The 24,853-nt window shown below is 37.9% G+C and overlaps 1 protein-coding gene across 2 annotated transcripts in view; it reads left to right on the forward strand.

Annotated features, from left to right (window-relative positions):
• WDPCP (WD repeat containing planar cell polarity effector) overlaps positions 1-24,853 on the forward strand; it is a 148,089-nt gene that overhangs the window by 20,407 nt on the left and 102,829 nt on the right. The gene's annotated exons all lie outside the window — the stretch shown is intronic.

Consider the following 24,853-nt stretch of genomic DNA (forward strand, 5'->3'; position numbering starts at 1 on the left):
TAAAGACAGAGACTAACCACAATTTTATGGAGTACAAAAATTCCACTTTTGATAAAGACTGATGTAGTCCCTACAATATAAATATTGTTCTAGGAAGGATTTTACCTGCTACCAATTGTATACTTTGCTTATTCATTGTGTACAGCATAACATCTATATCCAAGCCCACATAAATTTGAGAGTCATTTAGTGACATAAAAAGAACAAATGGCATTTCCAATATGTAACTGACAATGAAATTGTTCAGTAGGCTGAATTACTTGCTATAGGTGAGATCAGAGAGGTTGCCTGATTCATTTTGTAGGAACTTATTTTCAGTTGCTTCTGACCTTAATTGCTATAACTGAAGTATGTTATGTCTACAACTCTTGATCTTTGGAAGTAAAAAGATTGTGCCAGTCTGTTTCAGGATGAAGCTAGGAGAAATTGCCAAGTGCTTTCTTTCTCTTAACATTTTTAAAGGTTTTCCCCCTTCCTGAAGACACTGATATCTCTGTTCCTTGGAGCAGACATTTTAAATAGCTTTTGAAAAATTGGACTTTGTCTGTGGCTTGTGAGACCTTCACCATTTAGCTGTCCAAAGCTTGCATCTTCAGAGAATGCACTTGTCTCACTGCACTTGTCTCACTTTTGGGCCTCTGGCCCACCTGCACGTGAATGAGCAGAAATTGACTCCTGGCACAGCAGACATAGCTGGACTTTCTTCAGGAAGACTGATCCTGACTGATCCTATCAATAGCTGCACTGAAATGGCAGGAGACTGTAAGGCAGAGCATGAAGTCTGCCTTGTTCTGTCAGGTGGGATGAGAGCTACAAAGAGAAGAAAGTGAAGTCTGAAAATGAAGAAAAGAAAAATGTCTTGAATAAAACTTGATGGCCTGTACAAGTGCAGAGCAAGAGCCTCTGATTCTGGACTTCTTCCCAGCATGAATAAAGAGGTTTTGTGCCACAGCTTATACAGAAAACTGTCCCCTTTACCTTAGTTTTTGCTGTTTCTGCCTAACAGCAAAGCCTCCTCTTATATTGAGTCATACTGCATTGATTAATCAGCATATAAAGCCTGAAAACAAACTCAATTATTCTTTCCTTTCATGAGTCCCTGGAAGATTTTTGCACATAATATGCTTCAGCACTGCTGTTTGTTTTTCCTGTCTTAAACTTTTTATTATTTTGGATCCTTTGAACTAGACAGGGCCTTATGTTGTTGGGACTCCCATCTGTGTCATAGCTTGGCAAAGAGAAATCTCAGTTCACCCTGAGTGAAAGTGGGTGTTGGAACACAGCAATAGTGTTTGCCTTCTATAGGATATCAAGTGGCACGGCTACAAATTGCTACTGCAAGGCAGCACAACAGTTTAACAGGCTTTTTTGTTTTTCAAGAAGGAACTCATTGTCTTAAATCCCCTTTCTGAATGCAAAGGAATTTTTACTATTTCCTTCATCTTTGCTTTGTAAATCTACATGGAAAGGAGGGATCATGTGTGACCACCTGCATTAGGCAATCAGCGTGATGGATTCATCAAACTCTCAGCAATATCATTAGGCTCCCCTTAAGGTGGATTGTGTGTGTTAATCAGTCAGTGGGTGCCAAATGCTGCTACTTTTAAACTGGCCTTACTGGGACATAAAGTGCCTCAGGGATGTGATGCACAATCTGGGGCAATTTACCTTGGGATGATTGTTGTGGTTCTTGTGCTGCCTCTGCTTTGGGAACAATTCAGTTGCTTAGGTAGCAGGTCCACAGGGTATAGTTGGCAAATGGAGAAAAACTGAAATTGGTGCAAGTGCACCATGGGCACTGAGCTGCACCTTGCATCAGTGCAGGACTGTGAAATGCCAATTTCACAAGCTACTTAACCATTCTGCAACAGTGTGAGAACCCCTTTGTTGCCAAGGAAAAGAGAATTAGGGGTACAAATGATATTGTGCTATTGCATTTGTGAGGTGATAATCTGCCCTGCTCAAGAACTGGCACACTGAACTAGAGCAATTGTATCCTTTAGCCTTTCCCTCAATCTTTCAGCATTCACACTCAAAAGCAGTGTAGACAAGGAATAAACTATTTAAGGCCTTAAGTACTGCAATGCTTGGCTCTACAGAGAAGTCTGGTTCACGTTCTAGATACCCCCTCTAGAAACAAAGGTATTTTTAAAGGAATTTATGTACAGGATTTCTCTACCTGCACAGAAATCAGGGTTTTTGCAACTGGGATATAAAGGACCCAAATAAAGAATTCTCAAAAACTTTTAAACTTCTTCAGATCTAATAACTTTGTTTATGTTGAACAGGAGCCATGGCTCTGATGTGCATTTAAATGCAATTGCGTTTTGCATGCAGTCAATGGCAGTTCTCTCTGATTATGATAATTTGATCAAGAGTATGTATTCATTTTTCTGCTATTCCATATTTACTTTAGTAATTGGGTAGTGGTAGTCTAATGTAAAAGGCCTTCTTGCTGGCAGGGATGGGATGTGTAGTGATTGCAATGCTTCTGGGTTTCATTGTAGAAGTCTGGTCTTTAACAGCTTTTAGTATATCTGCTTGTCAAAATACCATTCTTCTTCTTTTTCTTCATCATTGTCTTTGTCATCGTCATCAACTTGGTTTGCAGTTTGTCACCTTTATGGCCTTTCAGTCCACAGAGATGGAGTTATTGTGTGGCCTTGTGTTAATTTGTGCCTAAATTTGCCTTTTGATTTTCATCTGACACAGTATGCCTCATTTTTCAGGGCTGTGACCAAGCAATGCAGTGAATTTAAATTTTCAGATTCCCTAAAATCCCATTTTATTCAGAAAGGACAAAGATGTTTGTCGGAGTCTTCCGTTTGTTCACTCCTTTGTCTCCAGCAGATGAACAGATATCTACAACTGTTGATAACCATGACCACTGATAACCATTTCTCTGTCCCCAGCCTTTTCTTCAGAGAGAGAAAAAAAAAACTAGAAAAGGCTGCTGTTTACCTGCCTATAACTCAGTGCAAGATATCTGGGGCATGCTGAGGTGCTGCTGCTGATTTGGCCTCCCAGAGGAGCTGGCAGAGGGAAGGTTGTTTCCCCTCCTGAGCATATGGAGAATAGAAGAGCAAAGCCTGCAAGCATGGCTTGGTCTGTGAGGAACATGTTACTGGGAGGTGCCTCTCATTCTTCCAGCCTCTGCTGCTTATAAAAAGAATTGAATCATCCTAGATTATGGCCTGGTATATTAATGTAAACTCTGGTTGGGGTTACTTTTAATATGGCAGGCTTGTGTTTGTTCAGCAACTCTTACTCAACATCTGTGGTATCGGAGTGCAGGGGGCTGAAGAGTGGGGAAAAGGAGTGAGTACAGATGTTTCAGGGTAGATAATTGGTAGAAGATAGACTTGCTTGGTCACACTGTCCACTCAGCTTCTACTGTTATGCTGTGGAGAAACAGGACTTTTCCAGGCACATTCTGAGGTATCCTCTCCTTGTGGAGCTGTTGTGCCCCACTGACTCCAGCTGAAAAAGCCTTGCCCATATAAGAGGTTCTCATTATATCTCTCCTGAGAATGCAGTTTTAAGAGTCATCTTTTTGGCAGTCCTGCCAGCTGACATAGCTCTCGTTCTGCCCTTGCATCACTAGCATAATTGCACTGGCAAACTGCTTGTAGGGTTGCTTGGTGCACTGGTTCATGGAATTGAACTGGTTTTAAATTGAACATTTTCCTTTGCATGCCTTATAAGCAGTTGTACCAGCATAGCTAAAGGAAAATCAGCAGCTTTGGCTTTTTTTAAAGAGGTCTGTTGTCAGGACCTTTGCAGTCATGGAGCTCCTTCAAAGATATAATGCTAAGAATTTTTGGCAAAAGGTGTGCAGAAGCCTGCACAAGAAGGTTTTAGAAAACTGGTGTTTCCATGATATTGGTGACTCAAGGGGGATGTGTGACCATTACATCAGCAGCCTCAAATACTGTGCAATGGAATCCCTTGTAAATATCTGAGGATATATGTAGGTATTTTTTGACAAAATTTACCTTTATAAATTCTGCCTTTACTTATATTGAGCAAATGTGTCTTGAGTATAGCCAGTAATTTAGATACAGCTGGAGTTTTTCATTGTTGTTGGTGGTGGTTGGTTAGGTTTTTTTACCACCAATGAATTACATTAAGATGAAGAAGAAAATAGCAGGTGGGAGAGTAGAATAAGGAGAAGGACTGCACCTGAAGCAAGGGTTAGGTTTTTAAGGAGGAGCATATGAGATACAGGAGAACCATTAACAGTTTAGATTGTGAAAAGCTGATTATTCTGAATCCCAGAATCTAGTGTACATTGGACTAGGTCTTGGAATGCTTTTATTGGAAATGAGGAGCCTGAAGAGCATGGAGAGCAATGCCTTTAAGAGGGGGCTCAAAGAATTAGGTACTGCCAAATCAGCATTGAGAAGAGGGACACTGGAGCACCTTAAGTAGAAATGGAACTTTTGTGGACGTTATTTACTAAAACTGATTACTTTTACTGAGCAATTGTGAAGAACATGGTTGTTTTCCCCAAGAAAAGGTCACAGATATTTTTTTTTAAGATCTAGCACCAGGTGTAGTAGTGAGTGAGTTTCAAAGATAAAGATTAACGCTGTAAAATGTAAGCAACCGAACCATTTTTTGGTACAAAATTACCTCACTTTCCACTTCCAAAAAAGAAAAGTCAGCTTGGTGAGGACTTACTCGTGTTTCAGCTCACACAGATGAAGATTTGCAAAGTTATTCACAACTTTAAGTAGAGTTGTAAGATTAGTAAGGTGGTATGCCACTTCTAAATGGCAAGGCTGCCACCCTGCCCATAACAATAAAAGGTTGGGCTCTGGATGACACGTTTTACTAATACTATAATGTATGCCTTTAATCTTTTAAGTAAACTTTTTTTTTTTCAGACTTACATTTTTGAATTATCCATTTCTTGGATAATGGTTTAAGATACATATATGTGATTTCTATTTAACCAAGCAGGTAAATCCTGCTTTAGGGACAATTTAATTGACCCCAAAATAGCTCATCCATCAGGATCTAAGCATTTCTTTTATATGAAAAACAACCAGGGACTAAATTAAAAATGTGCTCACAGAGGTTTTATTGTAGGTAATTTTGGGTATGAATGACACAAATTTAAACCAGCAGAAAATGGGATAAGTCTCATTTGAAAGAAATAGTTATATTGTATAATATATTTATATATGACAAAATAATAAATTAAATTTTTAATTACCATATTTGATATAATTGTATTGAAATAAGTTTATTTTTCATCCACTATGAGGGAAAGGCATGAAGTTGAGGTCAGCACAAGCATTGGAAATTGGTGTTTGAAACACAAGGTGGTGCCATTGTGTAAAGTTGTGCTTCTGTGGAGTTTCTGAAGGCAGTGAAGGTGAAAATGGTGTTTAAAAACTTGAGAGAAATGTGTGCAGAGAAGTTAGCAGTTTTAAATGAAAGATTTGTAGCACAGGATGAAGGCGAGTGTGCCTGCAGTTCTGGTTTTGTGATACGCAGAAGGAAAAGGGATCTCTCAGGAAAGAGCTGTGTGATAAATTGATGTTTTATTTTGACTTTAAGTCTGCTTGCAAGTATTCCTTTTTTGGTTTCAAAGGGGGAGAGAGAACTTAACTCACAGTGTGAATCTAGGAACCATCTCCTAGCAGCTTTATATTGTGAATATATCAAAACAAGCTTCCCTTGTGTTACTTCAAATACACCCTAAAATGCCTTAGGATTAAAGCAATCATCTGTAATACAATATCTGTGGCTCATCGTTGATTGGCTCAAAACATGAAATACAGCTTTTTTTCTTGGAACAGTCAGTGTGTTTCCTTCATTGTCTGCTTTACTAAAATTCTGCATTCCTTGTCTAATCCTGAGATATTAAAATAATTAAGTGGGATAGTCACAGTTTCACTAATGAAGCATAATTGAGCTTTGGAATACTTTGATATTAAAATTAAAAAGAAAACATAAAAATGGATTTGCTGAGCATGTGCACATTATTCCTATATATTGCTCCCTGGTTTGGGCAGTTACTGGGGAGCTGGCTTCCCTAAGGACATTTGGGCTGTCCTGCTAACAGTTTTTGAGCCTGCAAATCTTTATCACAAAATGTGTGCAACTCTGCTTATGGCATCTGTGAGAAGAGTTAGGTCTAACCAAAGTAATCATTATAACTTTAAACATTGATTGCATCAATGTCTAATTCTTTTAGGTAAAGTGGTCTAAAGAAAATCAAAGTTTTGCAATAGCCATTCAGATCTAGCTGCTATATGTAAATAATACATTTTAATTAACTTGTTGGAAGAAATGTGTTTGACTTTATTCAGCAAATGCCATAGAATGATTGTTCCTATTGAGTCAGATAAAATATTATTTAATGTGCTTTGTTTCTTAAATATATCAGGTCCTAATAACAATTTATGTGACCTAGAAAACACCAAAGACTTGGCATCAATTTTAAAATTACTTCTTTCTTTCAGACCAAGAATCCTGTACTGTAATAATGTCTTACACACAGGGTGGCTTATTATAGATGTTGCATGCACTTTAACTGCTGTGCAAAGCACCTCTCCCATGTAATTACACAAACATATTCTTAATTAATATGACTTGTGTTAGCGTGATCGAGCAATGGAATAATTTTTTGGTGTGTGTTTTGCAATCCTGAATGAAGGCTGACAGATGAGGAAAGTAGTTCTCAATATCACATATCTCATGAAGAAATCCTTGGAAAGGACAAAGGCCAGGACAGCTGTGAGACTTCACAGTAATGAACTACCTTTAAAAGTCCTCAGACATATATTGATGCAGGAATTGCGGTATCCAGGCTCTTCCTGATCCTGAAGGATCTATAGAGAAAGGTGTTGTCAGATATGAAGAGCACTTGGGGGAACCGGAATAGTTTGTTTGCTCCATGTGGAGCAACTTGCCTCTGTCAAAGTGAAATGCCTCTCTATAACTTCAGCATACTGGAGTGATGTATTTTGTGGTCCCTGCTTTTGTAATTTAACCACGGGTTATCCTGGAGGTAGGGCCTATCGTGCAATGTTGTGTTACTCAGTACCATGCTGTGGATCAGTTGCTTTTTTTAGCGTGTTTGCACAATTCTTCATATGTCAATGCCTGTTTTCATATGTCAATGCCTGTAATAGTTGCAGAAATTTTGATATTGGGAATGAAGCTAGAAAATTTATGGTTCATCTTCCCCTGTCCATTAATTTTGCCATTCCATTTTGAACTGCTGTAAGGCAGCACAGAGCATATGTCATAGATCATGATAATCATTAATGGAAATTAGATTGCACGTTTAGTCTTGTAGAGAGATGTTTTTGGGTCTGTGATTTCATATAACTTTTGAAGTTATGGCCATACAGCTACTGAAGAAGTGGGAGCAAGTAGATGAAGAGAATAGCTCCTTCCCCAGGATATTTATCAGAAGCTGCTTGTTTGGTGGAGCGCTGCTTTAGGGATAGATCAGCTGGTTGCAGCTGGTACATGAAGAAGCAGTGTAATGATGCACAACTGGGATGAGCAGTGGTGGAAGCAAAAATTCAGTGTAACATGACTGACCATCTCTGAACTTACTCCAGTGAGTTGGGTAGACAGGGGAGCTCCTGGCAGTGCCAACAGGCATTTTGCCATTTCCATCTGAAGGCTCCCTTAGTTGCAAACTAGTTGAATGTTGGGAAACAGCTCTTGGGACTGCTGTGGAAATTTCTGATGCTTTTAGGGAGGAGGCTCCTGTGAAATGCAGCAGCAGTGGGGATGTTTTATAGATAGAGTGCTCAACACATTTAAATGATGTTGGGTAAGCAAAAATGTCTATCCTCTCTCCCCTTCTCCCATTACCCTATGCAAAAAATCTTGATGGGAAAAAGTATTTTATAGGATGCCATGAGCAGAAATATACTTAAGGCCTCCAGCTGATGCTGCCCATGGGATCAGATCAGAGGAGAAGAGACGTCAGCAATTTAGTCGCTATGGATAAACCTGTGCAAGGTGTCTTGACACTGCAGTATGTCTTGAGCAGGAGATGCTAAAGACTTGTGTTCCAAAAACCACTGGACAAAAAAATTGAGATAACACTGCTGCTCTTTACCAGGATGGCACCCCTCTGTGGCGATGCAGTGATGGAAAGGGAGCACCGACTGTGCACCACTGGGAAAGAAACACTGGACGTAGCAGTATGCATGCCAAAGTCTGTGCCTTTTGTTTTCTCATGAGCTGAGGGTATGAAAAAGATGTGGCTCCTGTAGTTTCTGTGTTTCTCATAGTACTGGAAGGATGCATTCCTGGTTGTCTTTAAAGAGAGGTTTCAGCAGGTCTGCTTAGTCTTGTAGTGTGCACAGGTACGGATGCAAGACCTGCTCAGATGTGAACTAGTGCAGTGAGTGACAGGCTGCCTGAAGGGTAGGTAGGAACATGTCTGTAAACCAGAAAACCAACAAACATACCCTATAAAATTATTCCTTTTTATTTACAGTGACATAAAACACCAAAAATTTAGCTCAATTAAAGTATGAGGACATCACTTCAGGGAGGTCAGCTTAAGTGCCCTATCTATTTGAATGTCTTTTTTTAGACAAACCCTGTGTTCTGGTGATTGCCCTTCCTCATAGATGTATGGCTTCACTAGAGCCATACTCATTTGGCTGAGTTTTCCCATGACTGCTCAATAACAGTACAGAGAGAAACCCACAGAGAATTAATCCAGTCATGGTTGTGCTAATTTCCAAAGAAGCAACTGAAAATAAGGGGAGTTTGTAATAAATGCAATATAAAACCTGTTTACATGACTGATTCTTCTCCCACCCGCACCAGTCTGACCTTACCTCATTCCAGATTTCTCAGTTCTAACTGAAAGCATTTTTGTGAAGAATGCTACCAGGAAAATTCCCTTTTTTATCTTGGCTATGAAAGACTTGTATGAAAGACCTTTCAATGGAAAGGAGGAATCTGTCTAAATGTGTTGCTATTGAAAGAGGATTGGTTTATGGTCGCATAGTTTGATATTCTTAGGAGGACGATACATTTAATCTTTGATCTAGAAATGGTTTCAAGAGTCTGCTCGTAAGCTAAAAGAATTTTTATCTAAATGTGCCATCTTCAGCTCCAGGTATAACCAGAAGAATTATACTTGTTTCTGAATGAGTTTTCTCAAATACGGTTTCACCGGATAATTTCAGGGGGTTTCCTCTTTCTTCATTTAGCTGGTATATTATTTTCACACAAAACAATTTGTACAGGTTCCATGTAAATGATTTGTTGGTTCTGTATTCAGGGAGGAAGTAGATTCTCCTCTTTGAGATTATAGTGGTAACACCAACACACTGTCACTGTTTTCAGGATAGATGCTTAAAATTGGGTATTAAACCTGATGTATTCCAGTCTGATCTCCAAGAAGAGTATTCAAAGGAAGACAAAGTAAATCGTTTATGTACGTAACGAGTGTTACTGAAGATTTATTCCAAATTTTAGCAAGTGAATATGACTTGAAGCAGTTGTTTCGGCACTTTTTTGAAAGCTGTAGTGGAACTTGAAATTATGAGCTTAACTGGGAAGGTAAGCTTCTAAATTAATATTTTAAAAATAGAAAGAGTATATGCTTCCAAATGGGAATAGAAAAAATGATAGCAATATTCCCCTACCCTTGCTGATTTTGGTCCTAGAAGCCCTTCCCACCTTCATTATTTTCATAGTCAAGGTAACAAACATTGTTCTCCATCTTTACACAGTGCCTCAGTCACTGCTTGCAGAGACTTCTGTTGACCCAGTTGTATTTTGGCTTTTTGGTAGGTGTATAGGGTAATTTCCAATTCTTTCAGACTATTGACTTTCCTTAATTCTTATATCTTCAGAAATATAAGTATAAATACATGCTGCTCTCAATGACAGTGAATACTGTTCAATCACTGTTTGTTTAATGATAAGAAAATCCGACTCAATCTATATATTATTTCTGTAAAATATGCAATTAACTAAACTCAGCCTTTATGCAGTAAACATACACTTTGGATAATCTGTTCAATGAGAATAATGCAGACATTACACCCATCCTGATATGCGGAAGATGATCCATGGGGGGAAAAGATACATGTGTATAAGTCAATTATTTGAGAATAGAGTCCTTAATTTCTTCAGGCTCTATAAAAAGAATTTTGGCATCTGTACATATTTATTTTAGAGATATAGGGGTAAATCTTCAGCACAGAGCATGGGGAGTTAACCATGGAACATTCATTAATGTTAATGGGATTTCTATGGCTAATTCCCCACACTGAAAATTTAGCCCAAAGAGATTTGAAAAGTGATGTTGAGAAGCAAGTTGGTTGGTTGGTCTCATTACTCTCATGTTATTAACTGCTCTATCTGCCAATGGCTTTGTATGAGCACTGAGGTATTATACTTAACAGTTAATAATAAAGGGCTGTATGCTAGAGTACATATTCTAGTGTGCAGGTAAAATAATGCAGTTATATGAGTAAATTTTGGATATTTTCATTGAACAAAACCCCTGCAAAACCATAGACTAGAAGGGGAAAGTACCTGTTAAGGCATATTTTTAGACAGCAGAAATTGTTTAAATTTCTAGTACAGCTTTAGCACCCAAAAGGATTTTTTATTTTCTTACATAGTATTTTACTATTGGGATGCAACTTCAGAGTTGGTCAACTTGTGCAGGGGATTGGATCCACTGACTTCCACGTTCCTTCTAGCATAAATTATTTTAAGATTTAGACTTAGTATAGCATTTTTCTTAAAGCCAGTTAATTCTTTCTTTTGTAAAAGTTAATTGAGATAAAAGGAGAAATTCAGTTTCTGTTTGTCTTTAAATTTTGAAGAATGGTTAGAACCTGGGAGAACATAAAAACGCTATTTTATATGCTAAATGGAGAATATTGTTTTAAAAGGAAATACAGGCTTCAATGAAAAAAAGTTTGTCAGATTCATGATGCTCTTTTTCTGTGTTAAGGATATGCAACAGGGACTGTAAGTGAAACGTGAACATGTGCATGTGCATACATATTTTCACATTTCCCTTTATATATTGTTGTTTTGTTTTGGTTTTGTTTTTTGGTTTTTTTTGGCTTTTTTTTGTATCTTAGCAGTTTCCCTTGCTTTTTAGGGGAGCTATTAAATTGCTCTTCCAGTTGTGATTCAGAGCAGTCAGGAGCCAGCCATTAGAGGGTGCTTCTGCACCAAGGAGCTCTCTTTCCTTGAAACCAAATTTACTTAACTTTAAGTATTTGTAGATTAACAAGGAATCATTTTATGTTTTCTAGAATTATCCATTTTCTTTTTTAATTTGCATTCCTTCCTGGACTACTATTCTTGGAATTCAGAGGATTAAGATGCTGATAACTAAAGGTGATTGAGAGAAGGTGGAATGATTCAAAACAGCAAAATTATTACATTTCATAATTGTTACTGTAAAAATGAAAGAAAATATACATGGACCCCATGCAAGTGAAAAATGGGCTGTCTCTTACCTAATGAATGACGGAGATGAGCATCTGTACATTATAGCACTTGCCACATTATTACTGCCTTGTTTAGAAATACATTTGTTCATTATAACTCCACTGCATATATTTGCAGCAAGAATAGTAAAATAGATGCAGTTTGCAAGTTTCTGCCATTGCTAGTAAAGATTTAAAAATAATACTCTCAGTTCAATACAGCTGGGGTTTTTTTTCTCTAGAATCATCATCATGATTCCTCATTCACTAGCAAACTTAAAAATGCTGTGTCTCTGCTGTAAGAATGTGCAGGCAGCAGAGTAGGGGACAGGATTTATAGCCGTTTGTCCTAGGAATACAAATTTAAAGCCTGCACTTCTGACCCAGGACATTGGTGCAAGGTTAGTGAAGGAGAATGGAAATAAAAAGATTTTTAAAAGAAAATTCTGCTGTTATGGAATCCGTTCCTAAGACTGATTGAATAAAAGCCATTAAAATTCAAAAGTGGAACATAGCACAAAGCATTACATCTCAGTTCTATACCCAGGAATGGTCACAAGCACTCAGCAAAGAAATCTGCCACCTGCAAGTCTTTGTTAAAGCCAGCCTGTGGAGATGGTGATTCTGAAAATACTCTTCCTGGAGAAGTTGATACATCTTTGCACTAATTTTCTGATTCAAGGTAAGGATTTCTGATATCCAACAGCATTTGAAAGCTGCCCAAATTTCCAAAGACCATCTCGACTAAAATGTTGGCACACAGCTGGAGGAACTGGCACAGAGCTTGGAAAGGAAAGGGATCAAAGCCTTCTTCAGGAGCTTCTTTAGGAGCCATATAGCCTCCTAAGCCTTAAAAAGGGTAGCCAAATGTCCCTTCAGTCACAAGTGTCCACATCTTTATTGCACCAGTATATGCTGATATGCTCATAGTAGCATATTTACACAAAGGGCTGCAGGTACTGCTGTCTCCAGTTTTACATGTAGAGCACAATATCTTTTCTAAGATTGTGAGGACCTTTCTTCTCAAAAGGCAATGTTTACATTGCAAGAACACATGGAATTAAAATGGGTAAATCTTCCTGACGTCACATTCACTAACAACTTGGGAATTTAGTATTTGCATATATATTTAAGTAATGTGAATTTCAGCGTCAGTGGGTGTGCATTGTGAAGCTGACATACATTGTTGTGTAACTAATTTAATTCTAATTCTTCCAAGGGATTATGTGATACTCAATTAATGTTCCTTTTATCTGTTAAAAGGTGTACATTTTTGCTTTAGTGCCTGTACTGTCTTATTCTGACTCACATAAATTTTTTTTCAACTTGAGAGTGAAACCTAGGCAAAAGTAAAACATCTTTCTTTAGCATGGACTGAATTATTGGACAATGTGAATTACTGGATATTGGATATCCTGTTCTTTCTATACAAAATTTGGACCTTCTGAATAAATACATAGGTAAATGGAAGCATGTGAGTGCTTTGAAAGTTTTGGGCATTGAAGGTTACATTGTGTCATTTTAAAGGTAATTGTTGATAGATTTTCAAAAACATTTTTAGATGAGACTTATGAAAACAATATAAGATACTAAGGAAATTTGTAATGCAACAGTTTGTAATGTTTGCCCCGCAAACTTCAGCCCCAATCTGATGTATTTGGCACTATCCTTGTGCAAATCAGAATAGGATTGTACCTTGGAACAAAATATTGGTGTGCACACTCCTCTCACGAGGAGCTCAGACCAGTTGACCCAGTAGTAGTTTTTCTTCTGAGCTGAATGATAACAGGATGCAATTTTAAATTAGAAACTCTGAAAATGAGCTACATGGATTTTTCTGCTGGTAGCATATTTGAGTAGCTGTTGTAAATCACTGGTTGAGTTCACAACTGGTATTTTAAAATTAGAACCAGGTAACAATGACTGAATAATTGAAAATGGAGTTTACATAATCTTATACTTTTGTAAGCTAATTACACCTTCTGGTATTATGCTTTATAATTTTAGCAGGATTGGTTCCTTCAGTAAATATTTCTTGAATTAACAAGAGCTGCTTCATATGTTTTTTCCAATAAGTACCATAAATCCATTAGTTGATGATACGAGTAGAGCAAATAAGCATTGTAATGAAAAGAAAGGATAGATGAACAAATATACCAGATACTCTAACTGGTGACTAAAGATAGTTAGGAGGCGCATTTTTTATTTCTGTGTATTTCATCTCCTTCAAGTCTGTCCACTAAAAAACACCCTCAGTATACAGCTGAATTAGTAAGACAATAAGCCTGAAACCAGAGAACATATCACCAGTATTATCTGAAAATACAGGGGGAACCAATTCACCTTTCTCTCCATAATTTGACTGTGTTGGGAAGATGCTGCACTCTAGCTGGTTGTTTCTGAAGTATTAAGAGCTGCCTAAGAATCCATTTTACATTTTAATTTTCATTTAATACATAATACCTATGACTTCCACTACTACATAATTTTACAGAAGCTAAGATGAGCTATTGGTTCATACCAGCCAGAATTTAGAGCTCTTGCATACATGAAACTGGGGCTGGTGATTGAAATTGCTTCTCCAACAGTATCAATATCTAGTATATCAAATAAAGCTACTGTAATGTTCTGCTATTTCAGGCAGATGAAGTTAATCATAAAGTGACACCTAACACTATTTATCCCATGGTGATGGTATTATTAGCAAGAGGAAAGTTTTCCTTGAAAGTGTTGGATGCTATCCATTATCTGTGTGATATCTTTGCAGATATTAAAACTTGATTCCTCTTTACTATAGATACTCAAATATATAGGAATGGTGCTGGAAGTTAGTAAATCTATCGCCATTATGTTGTAGGACAGCTTTGAGACCAAAACTGTTTAAAGTAGTGAGCAAAGGCAACTGCAGGAATCTGACTGACAGCTGGTGTTACTCGGCTCCCATAAGAGGTAGAATGAAGCTGATCTGAGCTTTTTGACCAATTTGGGCCTATCTTGTTTGCATTTTTAATGAGGTAGTTTTCTGAAACTCCCTGTACTTGCAGACTGATTATTTTACTGCCATGGTTTTCTCAAGAGTGGTAGAAGAGTTTATAGCTCAGTATTAAAATCTGTGTATATTTTAGTTTATATACAACCCACTGCTCAACAGTTTCATTGTAATTATGAAAATGTTTAAACAAATGCATTTTTTCTTCAAAGTTATTTTCCCTTTTGCATATCTGCATAATTAGAACACAACATAAACTATACTGTAACATTACAATCAGGAATTAATTATTGTAACATGAAATTTTCATTTTTTTTCCTAACTGCAAAGGTGAGTATGGCTTAAAATTGAAAAAAATACAGTCCTTTTCATAGAAACTTCTTTGAAGATCATAAAGGAGTACAAAAGAAGAAAAGCTTTTTGTTTGTGTTTGCAATCAAATCTTCCTTAAAAGGAAGTCTGACACATAGGCATTGTAGGTTTTTTTAAACATTACATTGAAGAAACCAAGATACAAGTCTCACTGGATTAACTAGAATTCAAGTATAGCAGAAAAAAAAACATTTAAAAATAAATGCTCACAAACAAGAATCTCAATGAGCCTTGAAAAAGGCTATTCAAAGGTGATTTTCAAATATTATTAAAGCTTAATTTATTGCTTGCCTAATTTATTGCCTGCATCTAAACAAAATAGGTCAGCATAAAATAGCTACTGGAAATTATTTAAATGTGAAAACATTCTAAAAATGAATGCAAAAAGCAACATCTAAAGATGTTATCAATCTAAAAATAATCTGTTTGTTCTAGTAAATTTATTCAACTCATACAATATACTCAGAAATACATTTCTATTTTTTAAAGGCAGCTTGCAAATTTGCAAGATTTATAAATAAAATCAATGTGTTTAACAATATTCTTTAGAAAATTCTTGAAGCACATACTCAGTGAACCTGCAGAATATAAAATGTTAAAGGCCAGAGCTGTACAGTTTGGCAAGAAATTAGTTGGTACAGCTCATAAACGGAAAACAAAATAGTTGTTTGTGCTGTATTTTTGAGTGCTGCTCTTTACCTGACATCTGTACAGATCTAGTTAGTTGTGCAATAGCTAAATCTGAAATACTGCATAAAAATATAGAACTCTTATTTTCTTACGTGCAAATGTATTTAAAATTCAGACTGAACTGTGGTTTAACCCATTGCTTTGGACTTAATTGTTGTTCTGATCACTGTTTATTTCACAGCAACCCATGCTGCAAGGCAGCTGATGAACTAGGATGCCAATGCATAGAGGCACAGATGGAAAGAAACAGTTTACATCTGCTGTCTGCAGCACTGCTGTAGACCTACATGTTTACATCCTTCATTTTCAATAAGAACTAGTATTCTAAGTTTAAAGACCTGCCAGTATAAACTTCCTTGCAAACAGGAATTGCAATAATGATAGAGCAGCGGAGCAAGGACTTTTCATGTGCTTGGATTATTTGTAGGCCCTTCCACCTTCTTTTTGCTTAGCTTAAAAAAAGAGAGATTTTGTTTTCTTCTCCTTTGGCTGGTGATAAGAAAACACTGCTACAAAATTTTATGACCTACTGACCTTTAGTATTGAAAAATTGGGTTATTTACAACAGCAATCGCTATCTAAAAGAATGTCGTAAAGCAGCTTGACATTTAGTACTTCTGTAATTGCCTTATGTTGTGTCAGCACTGGATATCTGTAGTTTGGATCACTTATCTACTATCTGGTTTATATAAAGGCCTTCAGGGTCTTTATCAAAATGTGTATATGAACTTTTCACTCTGCGAAGTAAAAACCCAGGTCAATTATATCTATTTTCTGTGACCTTCTTAACTTTTCACACCCACTCTGTCTGAGAGTTGTTACAGATTGTAATACTTGCCTGCAGTATCAATTGGAGAACGGTTCTTAGCTTCATTAAGGTTGTCAGAGGTGTGGCTGATACATAAACTTAAGTGTCTTCTTGACAAATGGCATTACCTCCCTCAAATTAATTCTGCTTCACCGTTGTTAATCTTATTATCTGTTCACTTAATCAATAGCTGTCTTTCGAAAGAGAGGACCAATAATGTGGATTGGAAGTGTGTTTCTGAAGGCAGAAGCCACAGCAGTGTGGCAGAATTCAGTTCCTGATCCTGTCATCTTCTACTTGAGTGATAACTCAGCAAAAACCAGGCCTTGGTTTTGACACATGAGCAATCAATTTGGTGGCAACAAGTTACCCCATATAGATTTTCTGTAGTATTTTTGCACATGTCCTTGAACTTCAGCACCCTCTATGTGGTAGACAGAGTTTTTGGTTCAGAGCTCAGAGGACAGACTGGACAGCTGTCTAAGCCAACAATTCCCATTCTGTATAATGGCCCATGTGCCTTTTTGCCCAATTAATTGTGCAAGAAATAATTGATATCAGCTGGAGATAAAATGTTTGTTCTGTTTTACAGAACAGTTTTTAGAGCATTTACAGATTTTCAGTGTTCTTACTTTGTGTCAAATAATGTTCTTAAGGAGCTATATGTATATTTCAGAGTTAAATATGCAAAAATATTAAAGTATGAAAATTCAGTAAATAGAACTGATATTGCAAAAAAGAGGATTGTTTTCAGATTTCCAAAACAATAAAATGAACTTCACATAAAATAACTGAATGGAACTTGATACAACTTTAGAGCATATGGGAATAAATTTGCAATGTATAATTTTCATGCCAGAATTCTTGAGTTATCAGATAATGTATTTCCTTTCCATGATTATTCTGCAAGCCATATTTAGGCCTTTCTTACAATAGAAGTTTCAGTGTGTATTTTGATACAGAGTGCTCCTGTGTGTTGTTCACCCATCTGCAAAACAGTTTTCCTATTTAGATTGAGGAAGTTAGAATAATCAAAAGAATTTTCTTCATTCATGTGTTTGGCAAAAATATTCTGAATCATTAGAGTCTGAAGAGAAAAAAAGTAGCACCAGTAAATATTTGCCTCGAGATTCAGATGTATGATAATTGATCAGCTTTCTATTTGTGTTTGTTGAAAATATTCTTAATATGAATTATTACGCACTGAATAGATTTACAGAAGCATGCCTGTTGTTCTACTTCTTGAAATCAGTGGTTGGTCTTAGTGACAGGGATCTGACTTTCATTTATACTACAAAATCTACAGTTGTTTTCTCAGTGGAAAAGGGATTTAAAGGAGAAGTAAATGAATATGAGAATGAAGCCCACTGTGCTGCTGAAGATAGCCAGCATCTTGGACAGGGGGTTTCTGTGCCAGGAGCAGTAATTGTGAGAAGGGACTGGCCTAGGCTAAGAAAGAAATAACTGCAGGTGAGGGGTTGGACCTCAACAAGCATCTAAGAGAAAGGGAGGAAGAGGAAGAGGAGCCCAAGCCTGCTTGTGCAGGGGAAGGTGCAGTGGGAGCAGAGGTATCATGGAGCCAACACAATATAAGAGTGGGGACTACCAAAGCCAGCTTGCCATTACAGAATGGATTAATAGACCATTTGATTCAGATTTGTATTTGTTGATCAGGTCAGGCTTTCGCTTTGAATAGCCATGGTGGTTTTGATCTGATCAGGATTGAGAGACCAGCATTCACTGTTGTGCTTAACCACGGTCTCACTGGAAATGAAATTCCAACCCAGGTGCAGTTTGCAAGGCACTGCAGAGTTGCAGTGATGGTACAAACATCTCAGGCTTTGCCACTGCAATGTGAAAGATGGAGACTGCAACCTCTACTTACCAGAAAATAAACTCAAGCTTGTGCAATTAAATGCATGAAACATTTAAGAATGCAGTCCCAATAGCTTATTTCCTGCATAGGTGACAGAATTACCGTCCCTGAAATCCAAAGAAGGGAGGGTAGATCAGAATGCCACCTTTGCACATGTTTAACTTCTAACCTAGCTAAAATTGTGTCACTCTGTGCTATTTCCACAGTGCCTTACATCCAAACATTTGTGAAATTTAAAAGTGGGGTGACTAAAAATTCCAAGCTGATCTTACCAATGGGCCCATGGAACCTTACAACCCGATTTGACTCCTGTAGTTAGTAAATTTCCACACAGGGGCAAGAGACTGTTGACATGTGCCCATCTCATGCTCTGCTTTAAGCACGTGGGCCAGTGTCAGAGATGAGAGCTTTGCTAGATCATCCAGCTGGGCACGCAGCTCCATTCCCCAGCTAGGATAGATCTACAGAAAAGCAATCACAGCCTGAGCTATCCCTGTGTGTTCCTCAGTTCTGGTGCACAGAGACTTTCCTTGTGTCCACAGGCAGATTGGGTCAGCATTTTCAGGAATTACATATTTTTGACAATTTTTTTGTGAGAAAACAAATCAGATTACTTCTAGCTAATTTAGATCAATGGATTAAAAACTTGAAAAGGTTAGACAGACACATAGACGTAAGTATCTTCTTAAGCATTTTTCTTAAGAAACCAAATTAAAACTATCAATACATGTGTATAAATTAAGCATTTTCTTGTAATTGCTGTGCTGCTGACACTTGGTCAAAAAGTAAAGTAAAGGCTTATAGCTGTGAAGGAAGAATCTGGATTGTTTCTATTTAATGCCAGACTACAAAATGAAGTTTTACAAATTCTCATGATTTTACTAACTTCATTTCAGTATGTGTTTTATAATATATCAAACAGTTGTGGCTTCATACAGCTATAAAAGGATGAAGCCTGTCTTGTAAGATTCGGAGAATATTTTGCATTTTTAATCTGTGAGAACATGATAGAGAAAAAAATTAACTGGTCTATTTTTAAATGAATAATTACACTAAATTTTAAGTTGATGTAGCTAAAAATGCAAAAGATAGTATGTCTAAAACTTTATTTTATGTGTTTTACACAAAGAAATTGTGTATCAACATAAAGCATACATCAAGTAGCTACTGATCTAATGTAGGTAGTTCAGTCTGAGCTTTAACTTCCAGAGTCAAATAGTACATTTTTGAATCATATTTGTGCTGCAGGGAGTTTCTCTCCTTCGTGAAGGACAAATTGGTCACGAAGAGGAAGTAAAAACTGGCAGTGATTTCTACTCCAAATATTATTTCACAGAAATAGAATTTTGTAGGATGACTTGATAACTTACCTTGTTTGTTGAACATTAGGTGTCCAAGTTAAAAATTAGCCATTGTGAGTGAGCTGTAGCAATGCCAGAGATTGGATGTTAACCTTTGCAAGGTGGAGGAAGGGAGACAGAAGTAACTGAGGGTAATCTGCTCTGGCATCTACAGCTAGTAGAGCTATTGTGTAATCAATCCAAAATCAAACGAAAAGATATGTATTTTTGTGAATTAAAGTTCATTGCACCTATTACATTTTCCATTTCTCTGAAAAAAATTAGACCCATGGAAGATGAAAGCAGTCTGGGTTCTGCATCTGGAGTGGTGCAGCCCTGGATGTACAGCCTGGGAATGAGAGGCTGGAGAGCAGTGCCATGGAAAGGGACCTGGGGATCCTGGTCCATGGCAAGTTGAACATGAGCCAGCAGTGCCCTGGCAGCCAGGAGGGCGACCTGTGTCCTGGGGGACATCAGGGACAGCATCCCCAGCCAGGCAAGGGAGGGGATTGTCCTGCTCTGCTCTGCACTAGGGCAGCCTCACCTCGAGTGCTTGGGGCAGCTTTAGGTGCCATGATATAAAAAAGACATGAAGCCATTAGAGGGAGTCCAAAGGAGGCCACAAGGATGGTGAAGGGTCTGTAGGGGAAGCCATATGAGGAGTGGCTGAGGTCACTTGGTCTGTCCAGCCTGGAGGAGACTGAGGTGAAACCTCAGTGGGGTCTTCAACATCCTCAGGAGGGGAAGAAGAGGGGCAGGTACTTTTCTCTGTGGTGACAGGACCCAAGAGAATGGCCTGAAGCTGTGTCTGGGGAGGTTTTTGATGGAAATCAGGACAAGGTTTTTCACGCAGAGGGTGATTGGTCACTGGAACAGGCTCACCAGCCAGCCAGAGTTCAAGAATCATGCAGGGCCAGGAGTTGGGTTTCAATGTTTCTTGTGGGTCCCTCCCAACTCAGGATATTCTATGATTGTTTGTTTCCATGGAGTAGGAGAACACAGAAGGGTAGCTTGTGACAATTTTTATAAAATAATTCCTGGTATTGTATTATTTGCCAAAGAAAATCTGATGACAGGTAAGTAGTGAAAATGGATTCTGCAGTGTTTTCTTTTATTTGGGCGCACCTCATCTAGTACATGTACGGATGCCATTGCAGCAGTTTTGTGACTTTGCCATGGCTTAAAGGAAGGGACCTGCTCCTGACTGACTTTGTATTTTGTCTTGCTTCTACTCCAAGGAGTGTGCCCCAGACAATGTCAATATTTGGGGGGGGGGTCCCTCTTGTTTACTGCTCTTTAACTAGGAATGCTGGCTTCCTGGGAGCACATTCCTGGGCCCACCTTCAATGGAATAGGTAGATGGTCATCACAGGCTGCCCTGTATTGAGTCAGTTACAGGGTTTACTCTTCTATGGACACTTTGGATAGTATTGTCACACTGAGCCATGCTTCTGGCACATGAACTGCCAAGTTCAGATGGTCTCTTGTAGTCACCATCTCCTCTTCTCTAGTGATGCCTTGTGAAGGCTGACCTAGAACAGAGACTAGATGGAGCTAAAGAATAAAGTAGGTATTTATTAGAAGGCCTCAATGGATACACCTTGGGCAGCACAAGAGCCCAGCCAGGGCTACACCCAAGATGAACCCAAAATGGCCACAAAATGCCCAACTGGTTACGGGGTCTCACACTTTTATAAGATTTGGTCCATTAGCATATTGGAGCTAATTGCCCAATTGCAGCTTTAGCCCATGAGGTCCCATCCTTCTTTGTCATTCTCTCTTCATTCCACTGTTGTTTATGCTCTTGGGCCTGAGATCTGGATCTGTTGTCCTTGGTCCCCAGCTAGAGAAGGAATTGTTTTGTCCCCCTGCTCTGTGAAGAGAGCTTACTGTCCCCTAAGATGAAGCCCAGACCCACACACTAAAGCAACACAGAGTCTGAAAACTAGAAAAACTAAAACCTGAGGCATCACTAGGCTGCTCCTAGTATGTTTTCAGAGGTGTTTTTGGGAGGCACTCACCTTGGGAGCTAAGCACTGCCTTTCACAAGTACCCCACTCTCCCAGGTGACTATGGAAAGAGGAAATGCAATACCAGTGCCCCAGATCACTCATGCAGTGTGTAGTTTCTAATTATTTGTCATGACAGAACTTATATTGGAGGGGTCAGGGAGGACTCTTCATATCAATTTCAGCATTTGTTGATGTTATAAAGTGGCAGGGCAATTATTTTCTGCATGAATAGTTACCAAACTGAAGATTTTTTTAAACAAAACAATCCTCACACAGATACTGGCACAAGCTGACCATTGCAAAACATCTCCATTTGTCAGTAAGCTTTTGCAACCACTAAAATATCCCTGTTGTTTGTGGTGGCATTGTGAAAGCAGACAGTAAATGTTGTGTGAGCCAGAAAAAGAACCAGCTGTTAAGCTGAATTCCAGTTTTACCTTAACAGGAGAGTTATTTCAACCCATTTTTTCTAAATTCTAATCAATTTTAAAGGGGGAGGGATTTTTCTATGCTTTCACACCTACCTTCTTTGCAATAGCAGGGCCCAACTCATGGAGTAAAAGGAATATTGTACATTCTGAGAGGCATTTTTCAAATACAAAAAGATCATTTTGTCATCATCATCCTCATCCCCATTGTGCTGGAGTTTAATGATGTGGGAAATGGTGAGATATAGTTGCATAACTCTGAAAGCTGGCATGTATTCCTTCAAAGGAAACAAGAAAGAATAACTCCTCTGAAAAAAGTACTCAGACTTGAAAATGCCATATTTTGTTACAGAAGCAAATTTTCTGTCTTTTTTAATTTTTACTATAGAATGTAACTAATCAGAAGGTATTTCAGATTAGAGTTTGTTACATTGGAACAGTATTTTTGGGCAGTTGTCCATTTTCACTGGCACAACAGTAACAAGCATTCCAATAATTAGCTGGTTAGTGAGTGTTCAAGGTCTAAGGAAAGGGAGAAGAAAAAATCTAAACTCTCAAAATTCTGGTAATTGACATATCTCTTTTAGGGACAAGGAGAATTTTGCTTCCTCTTCATTATTCAGTGTGAAAGGGCGTTCTTTAGAAGTCTGGGTTTTTAACATTTTCTTACTAAATTTCTTTTTTTCACATTTTTGAGGACAAATTTCTTAAAAATATGCATCTTGGACACTGAGTGCTTAGTGTCCATTTGAAAACTTGCTTCTGCTTTTTGGCAAGTTCCCTCTGTGTGTCCAGCAACAAAAAAAAGGACTTGAAATTCTTTTCTGACCTGTCAGGTGGGAGTGCACTCAGCAGCATTATAGCATTATGGGATGGCTTTATATTCAATAGGAGGACATAACTTGAAGTGTCTATGGAGTCTACCTAAAACAGTTTTGGAATAATTTGGACTGTTTATGTTAAATTGTCATGCCAAAATCTTCTAGTCTTACCTTGTTCTTTTGGGTTTGTGCAACAAGATTTTGGTAGTAGGGGGAAGATTTATTTATTTTATTTCTCATTATCTTGTTTGGTGTTAAAATAAACTGATTTCCCCAAGTCAAGTCTGATTTGCCTATGATGACAAACAGTCAGTGATCTCTCCCTGCCCTTATCTCACCTACCTTTAATTCTATTTTCTCTCTCCTGTCCTGCTGAGCAGAGCTGAGAGAACAGCTTTGGTGGGCACCTGGTGTCCAGCCAGGGTCACCCCAGCACACATTGCTTTGGGGCAGATGTACCTTCTCTCCTGCTGAACAGATCATCTACCACTTTAAGGTGTGTGAGTTTTGTTTTAGTCAGGCTGTGACAGGATTTTGAGAAGCTCACTCAAAATGATGACTTCCTATTAGTGGGAGATTCTAATCTAGGATCTATGGGCCCTGTGGAATGCAAGTTTTGTTTCACTTGCTAACGTAAGTAAGTAAGTAAGTTAAAAATGAGAAAGCAGATAAAATTATATTGTGCAATTTCCTTTTACTTTAGTCCACACGGTAAAGGAGGGGCTGCCCTCATCTATATTTATACCAAAAATGGTTGTCATGTTCAACAGACCACCATGCTCCTAATCCTCTATTTTTTTCCAAACCTCATTCTCACCTAAGATGAAAGTATATTCTTTTACTAGGTGTGTGGTGTGCGTTGTGAGCTTTTTTTGTTTTTGCTGGTTTGTTTTTGTGGGGTTTTTTGACAGAACTGTGGGATTTACTAAGTCAGCAAGACTTTTTGTACATTTGGGGATCAGTGGAAAGAAAATGCTATTTCCACTTGGTGCTATTTCAGTGGATTAGGCAGTTCTTCAAACATAAATATTTGTTTGAATGATAATACCTCAAGGTCCCTCAGCTTCCTTGGTGCTACCTGAGATCCTTGCACATATTTTTCATCATAGCACTCTTGAAATAAAGGTCTGATACTCTATGTGATAAAAATTTTGCAATTATTATCTAAATTGATTAATTATCTAAAAGGCATTCATAGGAACCAAAGATACTACTTAAAAAAATATATAGTACCATACTAGCAGTGGTTCTAAAGGTTGCTGCATTGTGTGAACACCGCTGCTCAGTCCAGCTTTCAGTGAGTGCCCAGGTTTAGCAGAAGAAGTGAAAGTAGCTGGTCTGGTGGCCCATTTAAGACTACAGCACTGCAGGAAATCACCCAGGAGAGTCTGCTGGTTACTGTGTCTAGGAAAATTCTCAATGCTCCTTTGAAACACAACATGTCCTCCACTGGGAACATTCAGAGGGATTGTTCAAAAAAACTTTGCAAGCATTTAATAACAACTTACATAATACTTCAACACATATTCTATATGCTTCACTTCTGTTGTTTTATCAGTTCTAATTGATATATTCTAAGTGATTTGGGGTGTCTTCATTTAGAAAGACTTAATTTGTTTTGACACTATAACTAATGCCTGCAAATACTGTGTTCAAAACTGTTTCTTTAATATATTGACACTTCCCAATGTACAAAATTTTAAAAATTTGGCCTTAAGGTCAAATTCTCATATCTAAACCACATATTTAAGTAGTGGATTCAGTTTTGCATATGTTAAGGTAATAACCATACACAAAGAGTAGATGATAATGTATACATTAGAAACATGAAGCACAAAGTTATTTGCTTTAGTGAGAGCAGTTGTACATTTAAAGAATTGTTTTCTCTCTGTGTTTGATGTGTATGTGTATATTATGTTACTTATCCTATTCTTTCTCAAGCATTATTCATTTTAATTGCAGTTTAAATCTACAGCTTACATGTAACAAAATATCATCAGTGCTAGGTTCTTCCAGCAGTTAGGTTCCAAAATAATTGCCATTTCAGTGGTGATGAAGGGT

Source organism: Molothrus ater, chromosome 3 (assembly GCF_012460135.2).
Source record: "Molothrus ater isolate BHLD 08-10-18 breed brown headed cowbird chromosome 3, BPBGC_Mater_1.1, whole genome shotgun sequence".
Lineage (NCBI taxonomy): Eukaryota > Metazoa > Chordata > Aves > Passeriformes > Icteridae > Molothrus > Molothrus ater.